The sequence below is a fragment of the Schistocerca serialis genome, chromosome 4 (assembly GCF_023864345.2).
Source record: "Schistocerca serialis cubense isolate TAMUIC-IGC-003099 chromosome 4, iqSchSeri2.2, whole genome shotgun sequence".
NCBI classification, from domain to species: domain Eukaryota; kingdom Metazoa; phylum Arthropoda; class Insecta; order Orthoptera; family Acrididae; genus Schistocerca; species Schistocerca serialis.
Window position 1 is genome coordinate 590,712,937 of NC_064641.1, and position 14,956 is coordinate 590,727,892.

The window sequence follows — 14,956 nt, forward strand, 5'->3', positions numbered from 1 at the left end:
AAACGTAATGTATTGTGATTACATAGAAAGAAGGATCCTTTATTGGATGATAATATGATAGCGGAACAAACACTGCTAGCAGTTACTTCTGTAAAATATCTGGGAGTATGCGTGCGGAATGATTTGGAGTGGAATGATCATATAAAATTAATTGTTGGTAAGGCGGGTACCAGGTTGAGATTCATTGGGAGAGCCCTTAGAAAATGTCGTCCATCAACAAAGGAGATAGCTTACAACACACTCGTTCGACCTATACTTGAGTATTGCTCATCAGTGTGGGATCCGTACCAGATCGGGTTGGCGGAGGAGATAGAGAAGATCCAAAGGAGAGCGGCGCGTTTCGTCACAAGGTTATTTCGTAAGCGTGATAGCGTTACGGAGATGTTTAGCAAACTCAAGTGGCAGACTCTGCAAGAGAGGCGCTCTGCATCGCGGTGTAGCTTGCTGTCCAGGTTTCGAGAGGGTGCGTTTCTGGATGAGGTATCGAATATATTGCTTCCCCCTACTTATACCTCCCGAGGAGATCACGAATGAAAATTAGAGAGATTCGAGCGCGCACGGAGGCTTTCCGGCAGTCGTTCTTCCCGCGAACCATACGCGACTGGAACAGGAAAGGGAGGTAATGACAGTGGCACGTAAAGTGCCCTCCCGCCACACACCGTTGGGTGGCTTGCGGAGTATAAATGTAGATGTAGATGTAGATGTCAACAAGGAACTGGGTGGGCTGGTAGAGACCCCATAATGGTGTGGGTTGTATTTACAAGGAACGTACTAGGTCCTCTGGTCCAACTGAACCGGTGATGGACCGGAAATGTTTGTTTTCGAGTACTTGGAGACCATTTTCAACTATTCATGGACTTTATGTTCCCAAACAGCGATGGAATTTTTGTGTATGACAATGCGCCGTGTCACAATTGTTCGAGACCGGTTTGAAAAACATTCTGGAAAACTCGAGCCAATGATTTGGCCACCCAGATCTGCCGACATGTATCCCATCGAACATTTATGAGACGTAACCGAGAGGTCAGTTGGTGCTTTCGCGATCTTGGACGGTTGTAGTAGCAGCATGGGTCAAGATCTGTGCAGGGGATTTCCAATGACTTGTTGAGTCCACAACAAGTCGAGTTGCTGCACTACCCGCGCAAAAGGAGGTCCGATACGATATTAGGAGGCACCACCGACTTGTGTCGCATTAGTATATCCTAAGCTAGCGTCTTCCTCTGTGGATAAATACTGCAACCAACACCCATTTGGACCTGTTTACTATCGTCAAGTCTTCGTCTGGCTCTACATACTCCCACACAGTACATCTACATCTACATACTCCACAAGCCACCGTATGGTGCATGACAGCAGGTTACTAGTCATTTCCTTTCCTGTTCCACGTGCAATGAAGCGAGGAAAAAACGACTGCCTGCATGCCTCCGTACAAGCCCTAATTTCTCTTATCTTGGCTTCGTGACTCTTAATGCTAAACGCACGTTGGCGTCAGCAGAATCGATATGCAATCAGATGCGGATTCCGTTTGTCTAATTTTCTCTCAAAAGTGTTCCAAGAAAAGAACTTATTCCGTCCACGGATTCCTGTTTGATTTTACCAAAGAAATTCGTAAAAGTCACGTCTTGACCGTATCCTCTACCAAACAGAGCTAACATCACGACTCTGAATTGTTCTGATGTCTTCCTTTGGTCATTACTGGTGGGCATCCCAATCACTCGGGGGTACCCAAAAATTCGTCGCATAATGTTCTGTAAGCGATCTCCTTTATAGATGAGCTATATTTTCCAAAAATTCTCCTAATAAGCAATAGTCGACCATTCTGTTTTTATGTAGCTATCTTTACGTATTCGTTCCATTTGATACCGTTTAGCAACGGTTCGCCTAAATAATTAATCGACATGACCGTGTTAATCAGCTTCCAAGATAGCGGAATCTTGTAACTTCCTCTACGTCGTACATGGCAATTTTTATTTATCCTTATTGTCATTTCTGTATCTTCTCATTACTTTTGCCTTATTTCGGTTCACTGTCGATTCATATTCTGTACTCATCAGACTCTTCATTCCATTCATCGTTAATCAATTTCGCTGACGATAGCGTCGTCGTCAGTGAATCTTATCATTGAAATACTTTCACACTGAGTTTTGTTTCATTTCTTGCTTTTTCAATGTATAGAGTGAACAGTAGGGGTGAAATACTGCATCCCTGCGTTACATTTGTTTTAATCCGAGAACTTCGTTCTTGGTCTTTCAATCTTATTGTGTCTCTTGGTCCTTGTACATATTGAAGTTTACCCATCTTTTCCTGTGGCTTTCTCCACTTTCCTCACAATGTCGAACATATAAATCACTTTTTCTACGTCGGCAAATCGTAAGTACGTGTCACGATTTTTCTTCAGTCTTGCTTCCATTACCAAGCACAACCTCATGACTGCCTCTCTGGTAACCTTTCTTACGGCCAAACTGATCGTCATCTAACAGATCCTCGATTTTGTTTTCCATTTTTCTGTATATTATTCTCGTCAGCAACTTGGATGCGTGAGCTGTTAAGCTGATCTCGCACTTACACGCTCTTGCTGTCTTCGGAACTGGATGGATGAAATTTTTCCGAAAGTCTGATAGTATATCGCGAGACTCATACGTTCTACACAGCAATGTGAATTGCTGTTTGGTCGCAACATCCGTAACATCCCCCCCCCCCCTCCCCACCCGTCCAACCAATGACTTTAGAAATTCAGGTGGAATGTTGTGTATTCCATGTGCCTTATTTGATCGTAGGTCCTCAGCTCTTTTAAACCCTGATTCTAATATTTTTCACTGTCTTCATTTGCCCTTAGTCTTTATATCTCTTCTGAAGTATGATTTGGACCGTTTATTTTCCTCCATACTTTTCATTCTGTCTTTTGAATTTCATCAGTATCTACGTGTTTGAAATGACTACTGCAGACCGCACAGCACACCTTGCAGAGTGCAGGTATGTGTCTCAGTCCGCAGTCTGTGTTCTGAAAGAGAATTAATAGATGAAAAACAGTTTCGTCACGCTCTATGTCAGCATGTGACACTGACTGCGGATTTAAATTGAGTACCGCTTGTTGTAAGGTCTCTGAAGTTTAAATAACTTGGCTCACAAACCATTATGAATAATTACAGTGCAGGGGATGAAAGTATCGTGAAAGGGGGGATTAAAGATACTTATTTTTCATTGTGCTTACGAAAAGTGTTTAAACATTCATTCTTGCTCCCACTTGTGTTGCCTGCGAGGATTTCACTAAGTACACTGATTCAGACATGCCACGGAAGGTGCTCCTGCAATAAGCAAATGTTTCGGGCACGACTGGGCTGCAGCAGACCCGTCGTCCTTCAGAATGCGAGTCCAGTGTGCTAACCACTGCGCCACCTCGCTCGGTGTCATCACATTCTGTCGTCTCGTTACGACGATCGGAACCGATGGCCTTTATTGTCCGGTCCCTTCAACCCCCACAAACCAACCAACTGAACAGAAGAACTGACCCACGAGGAAACTCTTCAGTTTCGATTCGAAAGCGCGTGGATTACTGCTAAGATTTTTGAATCCTTGTGGTAGCTTATCGAAAACGGATGCAGCATCTTCGATACTATGAAACAGACATCCATAACAGGCCTTTGCTTTCCATATTTTGGAAAGAAGAAGTATTTACTGAAACAAAGAAAATATGTCTAGTAAACATACGGCCTAAAATGTATACTTGAAGAGCTGCGAGCACTTGTTCATCTTCGCTAGTGTGAAACATGTGTCTTTAACTGAAGAAGTGCTCAGATCTTAATGTACGCATTTTAGTGCCCATGTTTACAAGAAATTATTTTCTTGTTTTAGTCAACACTACCGCTACCCAAAATATGAAAAGTAAAGAGCTTGTAGTTGAAGAAATGTGTTTCATACCATCTAATATGAACAAGCGCTCATATCTCGTAAGGTACGCGCTTTGGAACCTTGTTTATTAGATATATTTTTCTTGTTTTGGCGTGAGGAACCTGTCCCCAAAATTCATCGATGTTTTTTCTGGGATACCCTGTATACGCAGACCGAAGCAACGAATGCAGATTTATACCATGGCCGGGATTCGAACCGGTTCTCCTCCTCAGTAAGCAGATGCGCTATCCACTGCGCCAGCCTGGCACACTGGTCTCGCACAACTGCTTGAACTACCGTGGCACGACACCCTCTTCAGTCCAAATTCCCATTCATGCCTCAGTCCACTCGGTATTCCCCCTTAACTCGAATCGATGCCGGCCGCGGTGGCTGAGCGGTTCTAGGCGCTTCAAGCCGGAACCGCGCGACTGCTACGGTCGCAGGCTCGAATCCTGCCTCCGGCATGGATGTGTGTGATGTCCTCAGGTTAGTTAGGTTTAAGTACTTCTAATTTCTAGCGGAGTGATGACCTCAGCTGTTAAGTCCCATACTGCTCAGAGCCAATTGAACAATTTCGAATCGACGTATGCTTGAGTATTGCTCATCACTGTGGGATCCGCACCAGTCGGGTTGACAGAGGAGACAGAGAAGATCCAAAGAAGAGCGGCACGTTTCGTCACAGGGTTATTTGGTAAGCGTGATAGCGTTACGGAGATGTTTAGCAAACTCTGCAAGAGAGGCGCTCTGCATCGCGGTGTAGCTTACTGTCTAGGTTTCGAGAGGGTGCGTTTCTGGATGAGGTATCAAATATATTGCTTCCCCCTACTTATACCTCCCGAGGTGATCACGAATGTAAAATGAGAGAGATTCGAGCGCGCACGGAGGCTTTCCCGCAGTCGTTCTTCCCGCGAACCATACGCGGCTGGAACAGGAAAGCGAGGTAATGACAGTGGCACGTAAAGTGCCCTCCGCCACGCACCATTGGGTGGCTTGCGGAGTAAAAGTGTAGATGTAGATGTACGGAATGTGCCATTTTCCCTGACATCGACGGTCCCTCAGCGACATTCACTGTGAAACCAGGGACCTGCAGCACCACTCGCGATGTGAAAAGTCTCCAACGGCAGGTCGCATGATTCTTATCTGGAGTGTTTTCCCTGTACCTTCAGGCGGTACGCTGCACAATATAAATATTTATTCTGGAACTCGACCTCTGTTTTTTAGATTTTTTTTTTTTTCGAGGAAATGGACGCTAATTTTGCGTTGCGAGTGGCAACATCCGTGCCAGTACGAGTAGGTCACGCGACGCCCGGCAGACACGCGTGCTCGCGACGGGCCGCCTGCGCCGATCGCGAGCGCCAGCCAGTCTGTCCGGCTCATAAATAAGGGCGCATTGCCGCCGCAAAGCGGCTGCGAAATGTGTAATGAGGCGTCGTGCGAGAGCGCCCGGCGAGCCGGAATAACGCGCTGGCAGCGGCAGCGGCATCGGCCGTGGCGGGGCGCTGGCGGCCAACCGCCTCCGCACAGCACGTGTGTTTGTTCCCGCTACGACTGCCGCCGGCGCTGCCGCTGCTGCACAATATTTCGAGTCCACGCGCCAGCGGCCCTGCAAGCCTTTAATGTAGATGGAGTGTGAAATATATCGCAACATGCAAAATAACCCTTTCTGCCTCACAACGTGCGCCGCGCCGAGCATGCACGCCGCCACTCCGCGCTTTTTTATTTTTGGAAAATAAAGAATGTCAGCCAACAAAAGAAGATGTATTCGTTTGCATTACAGCAGGAAAAAATGCGGCGTCGAGAACGGTGCCTCTCTCTTTCTTTTCTGTTCGTCGTACGTGCCTGTATGTATGTGTGTGATGGCTAGAGAGAGGGAGAGACAGAGAGGGGGGCGGGGGTTAGAGGAGGGGGGAAGAGAACGAGAGAGAGAGACTGCAAAGGGACATCGTGTGCAGCGGTGCGCTTCTTCTCGCTTTCAGCATCGTGATTTATTGCATAAAATAACCCTTTCGAAGGGTTGGTTCGTGTAATCACACGCAGCACAAAAGCCGCGTCGTCGCCGACAAAGGAAGCCAACGATCAACACAAAGAGTCGAGACGGTTTTCGATAGTGGAAAAAAAAGTATGAAGCAAGCTAGAGAGGGACAGAGAGAGAGAGATAGTATTTATACAAAGAAATGGTGGAAAAACTCGCGCGGTACGCAAGCCGCGCTCGCGTTGTTGTAGTAATATCTATAAATAAAGCGAGGGCGCCGGTTACTGTCACATGGAGTACGCCCTTAAGACACAATAGCGCACGGATGTTACAGGGGCGCAAAGTGGGGTGTAATAGGGGCCACGCCGGTCGGGTTGGGGAGCGTCTTCTACCTGCGCTGCCCTGGAGGCTGCCGAGCCAGCGTCTCGCGCGGTGCTCACCGCTAGACTCTGCTGTGGCTTCCTACGGTCCTATTTGACTGTCTCCGTTGCCAACTGTATGTTTACTCCTCTAACTGCAGTGCAGATGGCGAAACTTTGCGCACTTGAGTTCCTTTCACAGCGCTCCAGGAGAAAGGGCCGTGCAGTAATTCGATTTGAACGTCAATTCTTAACTTTTTTTCCAAGGGACAATTAGACACTCCAGTGGCAAGTCACTCTGCTGTTCTTATAAATGCGATTAAACCGCGCCTCGCGGGATTAGCCGAGCGGTCTGGGGCGCTGCTGTCATGGCCTGTGCGGCTGGTCCCGGCGGTGGTTCGAGTTTTCCCTCGGGCATGGGTGTGTGTGTTTGTCCTTCGGATAATTTAGGTTAAGTAGTGTGTAAGCTTAGGGACTAATGACCTTAGCAGTTAAGTCCCATAAGATTTCACACACATTTGAACATTTTGATTAAACCGCGTCGAATCGCAAGAAAACAAAATTCTCTCACCTGTCGCTGTAGGATCTCCCAACATAAATTAAATTATCGTTCAATTAAATTTGCATCGCGTGGTTGACCAGCAGATTTAAGCATGCAATCCAAAAACTTCAGAGTTCGATTCGTGGTGGGTCTGTATAAAAACGTCGATTTCTCAGCTGTTTTCGAGAGGCAGCTAGATATTCGAATGGTTCCTTATTGTGCTATTCTCACAAAAGCCTACAAAAACGTATGAGATTAAAAACTGTTCTCTCCTTTCACTATAGGACCTCCAACAGTAAAATTAGAGTTCAACTTTTTTATGTTCGTGGCATGGCGGGTGATTAACTGTCAGGATATCCAGACGTTCAGGGATCGATCGATAGTTGGACAAAGGATCCACTTTTGTCGTCACGTGCTGCTTCATTCCCCTCTGATTATTTGTGTGTGTACAGAATGTTAAATGATGAATTCCATGGTAAAATGTAGTTCCCCTTGTAGCTGGTTGGTTAAGCCACAGGTTGGAGGAAGGCAGGCATCCTACCCGTGATATGAATCAACTCAGTGAAGCAATCTGGTGTTTCACCCAAACGTCGCCCAGTCGACTGGTATAGTAATCCGTTGACGCAGCCGTCAACAGCATAAATTGTACGGAAGCTACGGTTTTCACCATTTACTAAATAATTATGTGTCTGCATCAGTTGATATGTGGGCCATTTCCACCCTCAAGTAGTCTCCTGTTGTTTCTGCTCCTAATATCTTTTACATTTGTGATGATTTTCCCGCTTCATTTTTAAGTTATCTGGGACGATTTTCCTTCTTCAGCGTTCTCACTGCGCGTGATCTTGGATGTTCTTCTCACAGAGCACACCTTCTTGACAAGTCCACTGCCAGACTGAGCGGGATGATGCCGTGGCTAGCACACTGGACTCGCATACAGTATGAAGGAAGTTTATATCCGCTTCATAAAAAGTCGATTTGCTTCCCTCCATCCTTCCCCTATGAGAGAAGCGAGAGCATTTTCCTTATCGTTCGTGAGGGTGTTTGGTAGAATATTTGTATGGGTGTGTGTGTGTGTGTGTGTGTGTGTGTGTGTGTGTGTGTGTGTGTGTGTGTGTGTGTGTATGTGTGACAGAGAGAGAGAAAGACAGAGGAATGCACGTATCAACGGGTTCTCCTTTGAGAAAAACTGCATATTAACTGTGAGTGTAGTGGAGAACCTACTGTTTGTCGGGCAGATCGATTGTCGGGCAGATCGATTGGACTGCGAACCGAATTTAAGAGCTTGTAACTGCGAATCCGTTGCTCGACCGATAAGCACTTCAGCGTGTTATCATTGCAAACAACCATGAAACAACGTGAGAGACTTCCACAAACAAACAGTTTTCAGTGTCGTACATTGTTTATTTAGATTTTCTTCGCGATTGGATGGTCGTGCCATTATAAATACGTTCGTTTTAATGTGTATCATACAGTCTGGAACCGCGCGACCGCTACGGTCGCAGGTTCGAATCCTGCCTCGGGCGTGGATGTGTGTGATGTCCTTAGGTTTGTTAGGTTTAAGTAGTTCTAAGTTCCAGGGGACTGATGACCTCAGAAGTTAAGTCCCATAGTGCTCAGAGCCATTTGAACTGTGTTTCCAGACAAGAATTTGGTTGTCATCTTCCACGTGTGAGTGAAGTGTGCTAGTCACCCAAGAGCAGCACGACATTGTTGTATTTGAATAGAGCACATGTGTCGAACAGTGGCAGTCGGTATAGAGTGTGCGTTTCATTTTTGTTACGTATGAAATAGGACATTTAACCTTGACGTCCCATCACTGGCTGCCACAATGCAATTCGGAATGGAAAAAAGATCGAATCCGCTTTAAGAGTGTGTTATCATGGAAACGCGTAGCGAATGTAAGTAAAGAGTGACACACTGAAAGGTGTTGTTATTTCTGTTAGCCACTCAATCGCAACATACATCATGAAGGAAATAATAATACCAAATAAGGGACCCGTGGTCTCACTTCTGTGTGCATACTTTCACCACAGTTAAAAAGTGTGTAATATGCTATCACCAAACCTCACAGCACGAAATACAGAGTAATGCAACAAACCTCAGACGCTAAAGTACTGAGATGTGATTGTTCTCGCCAAAGAAACCATTCAGTATTGCGCCGTTGGGTCTCTTTTCTGTTGCGCTCAGTAAACCCATGCACAAGGCGCAAATAGGACAATACTTTATCTGTAAACATGTCCATATTGGTGTGTATCACTGTTAACGTTCGGGTAACGCTGTCGGATAAACAAACATGAGATGGACCCGAACAACAGTGGAAGCAAGATTGAGAGCGACAAGGAAAGTGGACATTACTGTTGTCAGTCGGCCGGTGTGGCTGAGCGGTTCTAGGCGCTTCAGTCCAGAACCGCGCGACCGCTACGGTCGCAGGTTAGACTCCTGCCTTGGGCATGGATGTGCGTGATGTCCTCAGGTTAGTCAGTTTTAGTAGCTCTAAGTTCTCGGGGACTGATGACCTCAGATGTTAAGTCCCATAGTGCTCATAGCCATTTGAACCATTTTTCTTAACTGTTGTCAACAAGCGGTAGCAGGAGTGAATGGAAAAATTTTACCGTCGAGATATATGCACTAAAGTGCAAATATCTTCAGTGCGGTATAGATGCACAGATAAATGGCGGTTAGAAATCAAGCTAAATACAGAGACCACTGACTATTTTGCTGAAAGACTTCCCTGACCCCAGAAACTTGTACCTGGGTGCGAGGCTGGGAAGTACAGCTAGGTCTGCAGTGCGGGGTAACGTGGAAGGGGTGAGGTGGGGGCCGAGTTCCGGCGTGCGACGCCAGACGGCGTGGCTGGCGCTTCTCCCGGCCCCAGCTCGCCGCTCGCCGCACGCCGTCTTTCTCGTGCAGGGACCGCCGCACAAAACACCAAGGTTAACTACGGCTCATCTTCGCAGGGTCCGCTTTTGTGCGTGATGCCATAATGAAACGCATTTTTCCTTGCCAGTGGAGCATGGCAGCGGCGAAAGGGTTCCCTGCCCGCTTTATCATGCATATCTCGGTAAACACATAACGTATATCAATAGCGGGCCGAGCTTAAGCGTATTCATAAGAAATAATATATGTACGGGAGGGGGAGAGGTGCGCCGTTTTGGCGGGAAGAAGAGAGAGAGTACTGCGAGGGGAGGGAGGGCCGGTAGACAGGCTGCGTGCAAAGAAATTTTTTTTTGGGTGCGTAATATTATTATTATTTTAAACGGGCGCCCCTCCCGGCGGCTACCCCCTCCACCGGCGGGCGCTCCGTCACCCCCGGCGGGCGGCGTGTGTTTCAACCCCTGGCTGACCTAGTCTACATGTTTACAAGGCACTCGGCGGCGTGCGTTGCCGTGCGGCGCCGCTTCCTCGCTCGCTGGCTGGCTGCCTCTCTTCAGTCGCTCCCTCGCCGCCACCGCTGCTACCTGTGTATCCTTGGACAGCGCAGCCGCAGCACGCTTTGGTAGCTTACTGCCGGACGACGCACGAGTAGTGTAGACTCTTCTTTCTGCCGCCGCACGGTAATGCCAATTAGTGTAGCACGTCTTTGCATGCTACTGTCCACTTCAAGTGCAAAAATTTAACATTTTAGGAGGCTCGACTGTGACCGTTATGTATACCGATTGAAAAACACAAACTGCTGTAACAAGTCACATTTATTAATACTTCGCACTACGCGTTTCAGAGATCCTCATACGCCACCTTTCTTCGGTTCAGTGTTTAGAAAGTGTTGTGTAAATACGATTGGACTTGTGACCGCTCAATGACAGTGCCTTAGTTTACCCAAAAGTCGTACATATATATATATATATATATATATTACATAAATGCTTTATGAAACCATCTGATGATGGAGGTGTAGTCCTTCGAAACGTGTTGTGCGAAGTATAGTAATAGGCCAGGTTACAGCGGTTTCTAATTTTCAGTCGCTGTTGCCAGTTGTTACATTCCGGGTCTTGCAGGCTCACCATTCCCATTGTGGTGCGATTAACAGCACTGATCTCGTCATACTGGCAGTGACAAGTTTCCGATAGTGCTGCAGGACATTGTGTGAAGAACTGAGAGTTGGGAACACAGTTAGAACTATTGCCTTATTGCATCATTTTGCTCGATTAAGTGCTCCTTCTTGCTCGACTAGTAACAATTAGAGTATTGAAAATTAGAATGTTCTGCCTTGTGGCTCAGTGCATGTTCCAAGTACGGGAGCGATCACTCGACTCCACAGACTTATACAAACCTGCATGCACGATACGTCAAAGAATATCGTTTTCTTTAAGTTCATTAACACTTACTTATTGATCTCTGTACTGCATTGTAGGTGAATTGAAACTTCCCTTTTCTCTCAAAATGGGTTGTGATGTGTACTGTATATGCCGTGTGCTTTGTTTTGTTCTGCTGAGGCATCAGTAGTTCATTCACTTTTCAAGTAAAGTGATACCATTAGCTAAAGTTAAATAATTTTTTACAACATTTGTGGGAATAGTGAAACGTAATGTTCGATGCGAGATCATCGTGAATTTCCACAGTCATTAAGAGAAACTGATAAAATCGTGTTACGATCAGGAATAATTTCAGTGTCACAGTTACTTCGACTGCCTAACCTATGTTTCATTTTTATTTTCGCTTTCTTTTCTAAAATGTGCACTGCATGAAAAATGGACTAATTACTCAAATTATTACTGATTCCATTTTTTAAATAGTGTTGAGTTAGCTGTACCTTGCAAAGTTGTTAGTAGCTATCTTCTGTAAGCAGCAAAACAGATAAAGTCTAGGTGGAGAGCAATCTGTCAAACAATTCTGTGAATGCTGTAGTGTGAAATGTGATACAAACAGTTATTGTCTGTGTATTTGCCTTTTTTTTTTTGGGTGGTGGTGGTGGTGCTGCTGCTGCTGCTGCTGGTGGTGGTGGGGGGGGGGGGGGAGTATATTGGCTATAGAACAAGACTTTCCTTCACCAGATTCCTGTCAGTGTCTTGGACTAAGTAGTGAAACCTTTTCAGCATGCTGTTGTATCATCTTCTGTATCTTGCGTTATCTTGTTACTCACACCATCTTCTGAGGTACTGCTGTGTGTTTTTGTTTTTAAACGTTGCACTAGCAAGATGCGTGGGCAAAAGAAAGATAACAGTATTTTAGACATGGATATCAGTATTTTTCGTTTGACGCGGAACATGGGCTTCATCGAATTATCTTGTTACTTTCATTCTCTTTCGTTCGCAGCGCACGTTTCACTTGCCTCCGTGCCTTCCAAGCCACACTCATCATTCCTCAAATCTTACTATAGGCTTCTGTTAAATGCATGAGCATAATGCGACAAGAATAGCTTAATGTTGGAAAAAAGCATAGGATATGTTCAGTCCGCGAAAAGTGCATCGTTCCTCTTAGTTAACTTACACGGAAATGTGTGTTTCAATAAAAAAATCCATATAACGATGCATGCCAGTTGCGGTTTTTATCTCCGACGCAGGTATTTGGAAAGGCAATAGATAGACAGCTATGAAATTTCTTACAAGGGAACCTCCCCATCGCACCCCCCTCAGATTTAGTTATAACTTGGCACAGTAGATAGGCCTTGATAAACTAAACACAGATCAATTGAGAAAACAGGAAGAAGTTGTGTGGAACTATGAAAAAATAAGCAAAATATACAAACTGGTCATCAGTCTTCGCCACATAGGCAACATAAAGGAGACCATGAGCTCAGGAGCGCCGTGGTCCCGTGGTAGAGTGAGCAGCTGCAGAAGGAGAGGTCCTTGGTTCAAGTCTTCCCACGAGTGAAAATTTTACTTTCTTTATTTTTGCATAGTTATTATCTGTCCGTTCGTTCATTGACGTCTCTGTTCACTGTAATAAGTTTAGTGTCTGTGTTTTGCGACCGCATCGCAAAACCGTGCGATTAGTAGACGAATGGACGTGCCTCTCCAATCGGAACCGAAAAGATTTGATCGCAAGGTCATAGGTCAACCGATTCCTCCACAGGAAAACACATCTGATATATTCTATACGACACTGGTGACAGCATGTGCGTCATATGACAGGAATATGTTGTCGACCCACCTAACTTGTACACTTGGCGAATGGGTAAACATATTCTTCTACCTTGCTCGATTTAGGTTTTCTTGTGGATTTGATAATCACTCCCAAAAAAGTGATGAAAACATAAGAGTTTGTCACATAAACAGAAAATAAAAAATTAAAGTTTTCACTCGATGTAAGATTTGAACCAAGAACCTTTCGTTCAGCAGCTGCTCACGTTACCACGAGACCACGGCGCTGCTGCGGCCCCAGCGTCCTTAATGTTGCCTATCTTGCCATGAACTACTCAGTTTGTATATTTTGCTTATTTTTTCATAGTTCCACACAACTTCTTCCTGTTTTCTCAATTGATCTGTGTTCAGTTTTTCAAGGCGTATCCACTGTGCCAACTTATAACTAAATCTGAGGGGGGTGCGATGGGGAGGTTCCCTTGTTAGTTGGTTATAAACTGAAATCACCGCATAACTACAGGGACACACCGTGTGACTGATGTTCCCTAGATCATGTTTTATCAAGAGTCGTAGCACCGCACTTAACAGCTGTCATTCTAGAACTGCATATCGATAATAAGTGTCGGTGATCTTATAACACTTGCGTTCTTCATAAAGGCTTCACTAGTTAAATACAAGATACGAGATGTAAACAGTAAAAGAAAGCCTTCAAAGATATGAATAATGGCGTTTTGACTTATCGCTGGTAGACGTTTGAGACGCCGCAGAAGGGTCAGTACATTGTGTTTCCTGTTTCCTCAGATCTCTAGCTTATTTTTGATGTTAATGAAACTAAATATGGGCTGCTATTTTTGATGATGCGAAACTAAATATTGGCTGCTTCGTATTTGAGTAGTCATAGGAAATGTAATAAGGAAATTATTTTATTATTCTCTTTGGAGGAGCAAAACGGGAAAATGAGGAACAAAGACGCAATAGACTCGCAGCATTTAAATAATTCCTGCATCGTCGCTCTCTCTACAAGACATACACTTCGCTTGGGCGAGCTACAATTTGAACTCTCGTTGCGTGTTGCAGCTTCTACGCCGTTCTTTCAGGTCATGCTGAATGATTTCCAGTAGTTACCTGCAGCCGTAAATAACTTAATGGAAAAAATTATTTGCTACATTTATTTTTTTTCGTTTTTATAGAAACTGAAATACCTGCCATTGTGTTTCAAGTCATTTTTATAGCTACTAGTCTTTACGACTCAGGAGATTTATTATCATTATCTGTTGGTGTACTTGAGACAGCTAAATGCATTTGTAAGGCTAGCAATTGATTTCTGTCTCTTTCGATGTAATGTAGAAAAAACCTGCGTCGCAATCCGTCGGATACAATCAGTATCGAGGGTTTATCTGGTTAACCAACATTGTCTGGTGTGCACGACATGTAGGCAATACGACAGATTTTTTCCTGCTTACGTCAATGGAAAATTTCCCCGTAGTTTTCGTTGCCGATATAACTCCGTTCTGCGAGTGCTTCCAGAGCATGCATGGCGGACATGTAAAATGTCGCACGGATATTATTCGTTGTCAACAAGGCGTAACTGTCCCACATGATCCAGATCGTTTGTAAATATTTAACGAGAAGGCGCACAAAGCAGCTTTCGCTGTGGACTTGACGTGCGTTTAGACTGCACTCTGTTAACTGGCGCCAGTAGCTTTCTGCTAGTCATGGCCGCTACGTTAGTCACCCGCGCAACCATCCGTGTCCCACGGGTTTCATTTTTTGTGGCGAGTAACGGCCACGCACCAAGCTGTACATTGAGTTCCGCCCTTTCTAGTCAAATGGCGGAATGGTAACTTGATGTTACGTGTAGAGCAACAAGAGCATGCAGCATGTGTATCTGGAAAAACTGCCATACAGTGTAGTCATTTCTGTAAGACGCGGCGTCTGCAAGACAGCCATTCTTACGTTCGCCACTGCCATTTTACCTACGTTTCCGTTCAGAATGTAGCACCAAGCAAACAAAAATCAGGAGATTTCGGAAGCGAGCTAGATGGCGTAATGGACTAGAATTCGGGGCACAACTGTTCAAATCCGCGTTCGCCTATCCAGATCTTGGTTTCCCATGTTTCCCTTAAATCGCTCCAGGCAAATGCTGGTATGATTCCTCCAAAAGGGCACCGCTGGT

General features: G+C 45.3%; 1 protein-coding gene across 1 annotated transcript in view; it reads left to right on the plus strand.

Annotated features, from left to right (window-relative positions):
• Positions 1-10,198: 10,198 nt before the first annotated feature.
• LOC126475344 (UPF0489 protein C5orf22 homolog) overlaps positions 10,199-14,956 on the plus strand; it is a 474,622-nt gene continuing 469,864 nt past the window's right edge. Inside the window, exon 1 of the mRNA XM_050103151.1 lies at positions 10,199-10,314. The gene's annotated coding sequence lies outside the window, so the exon portion shown is untranslated. The remainder of the gene's footprint in view (positions 10,315-14,956) is intronic.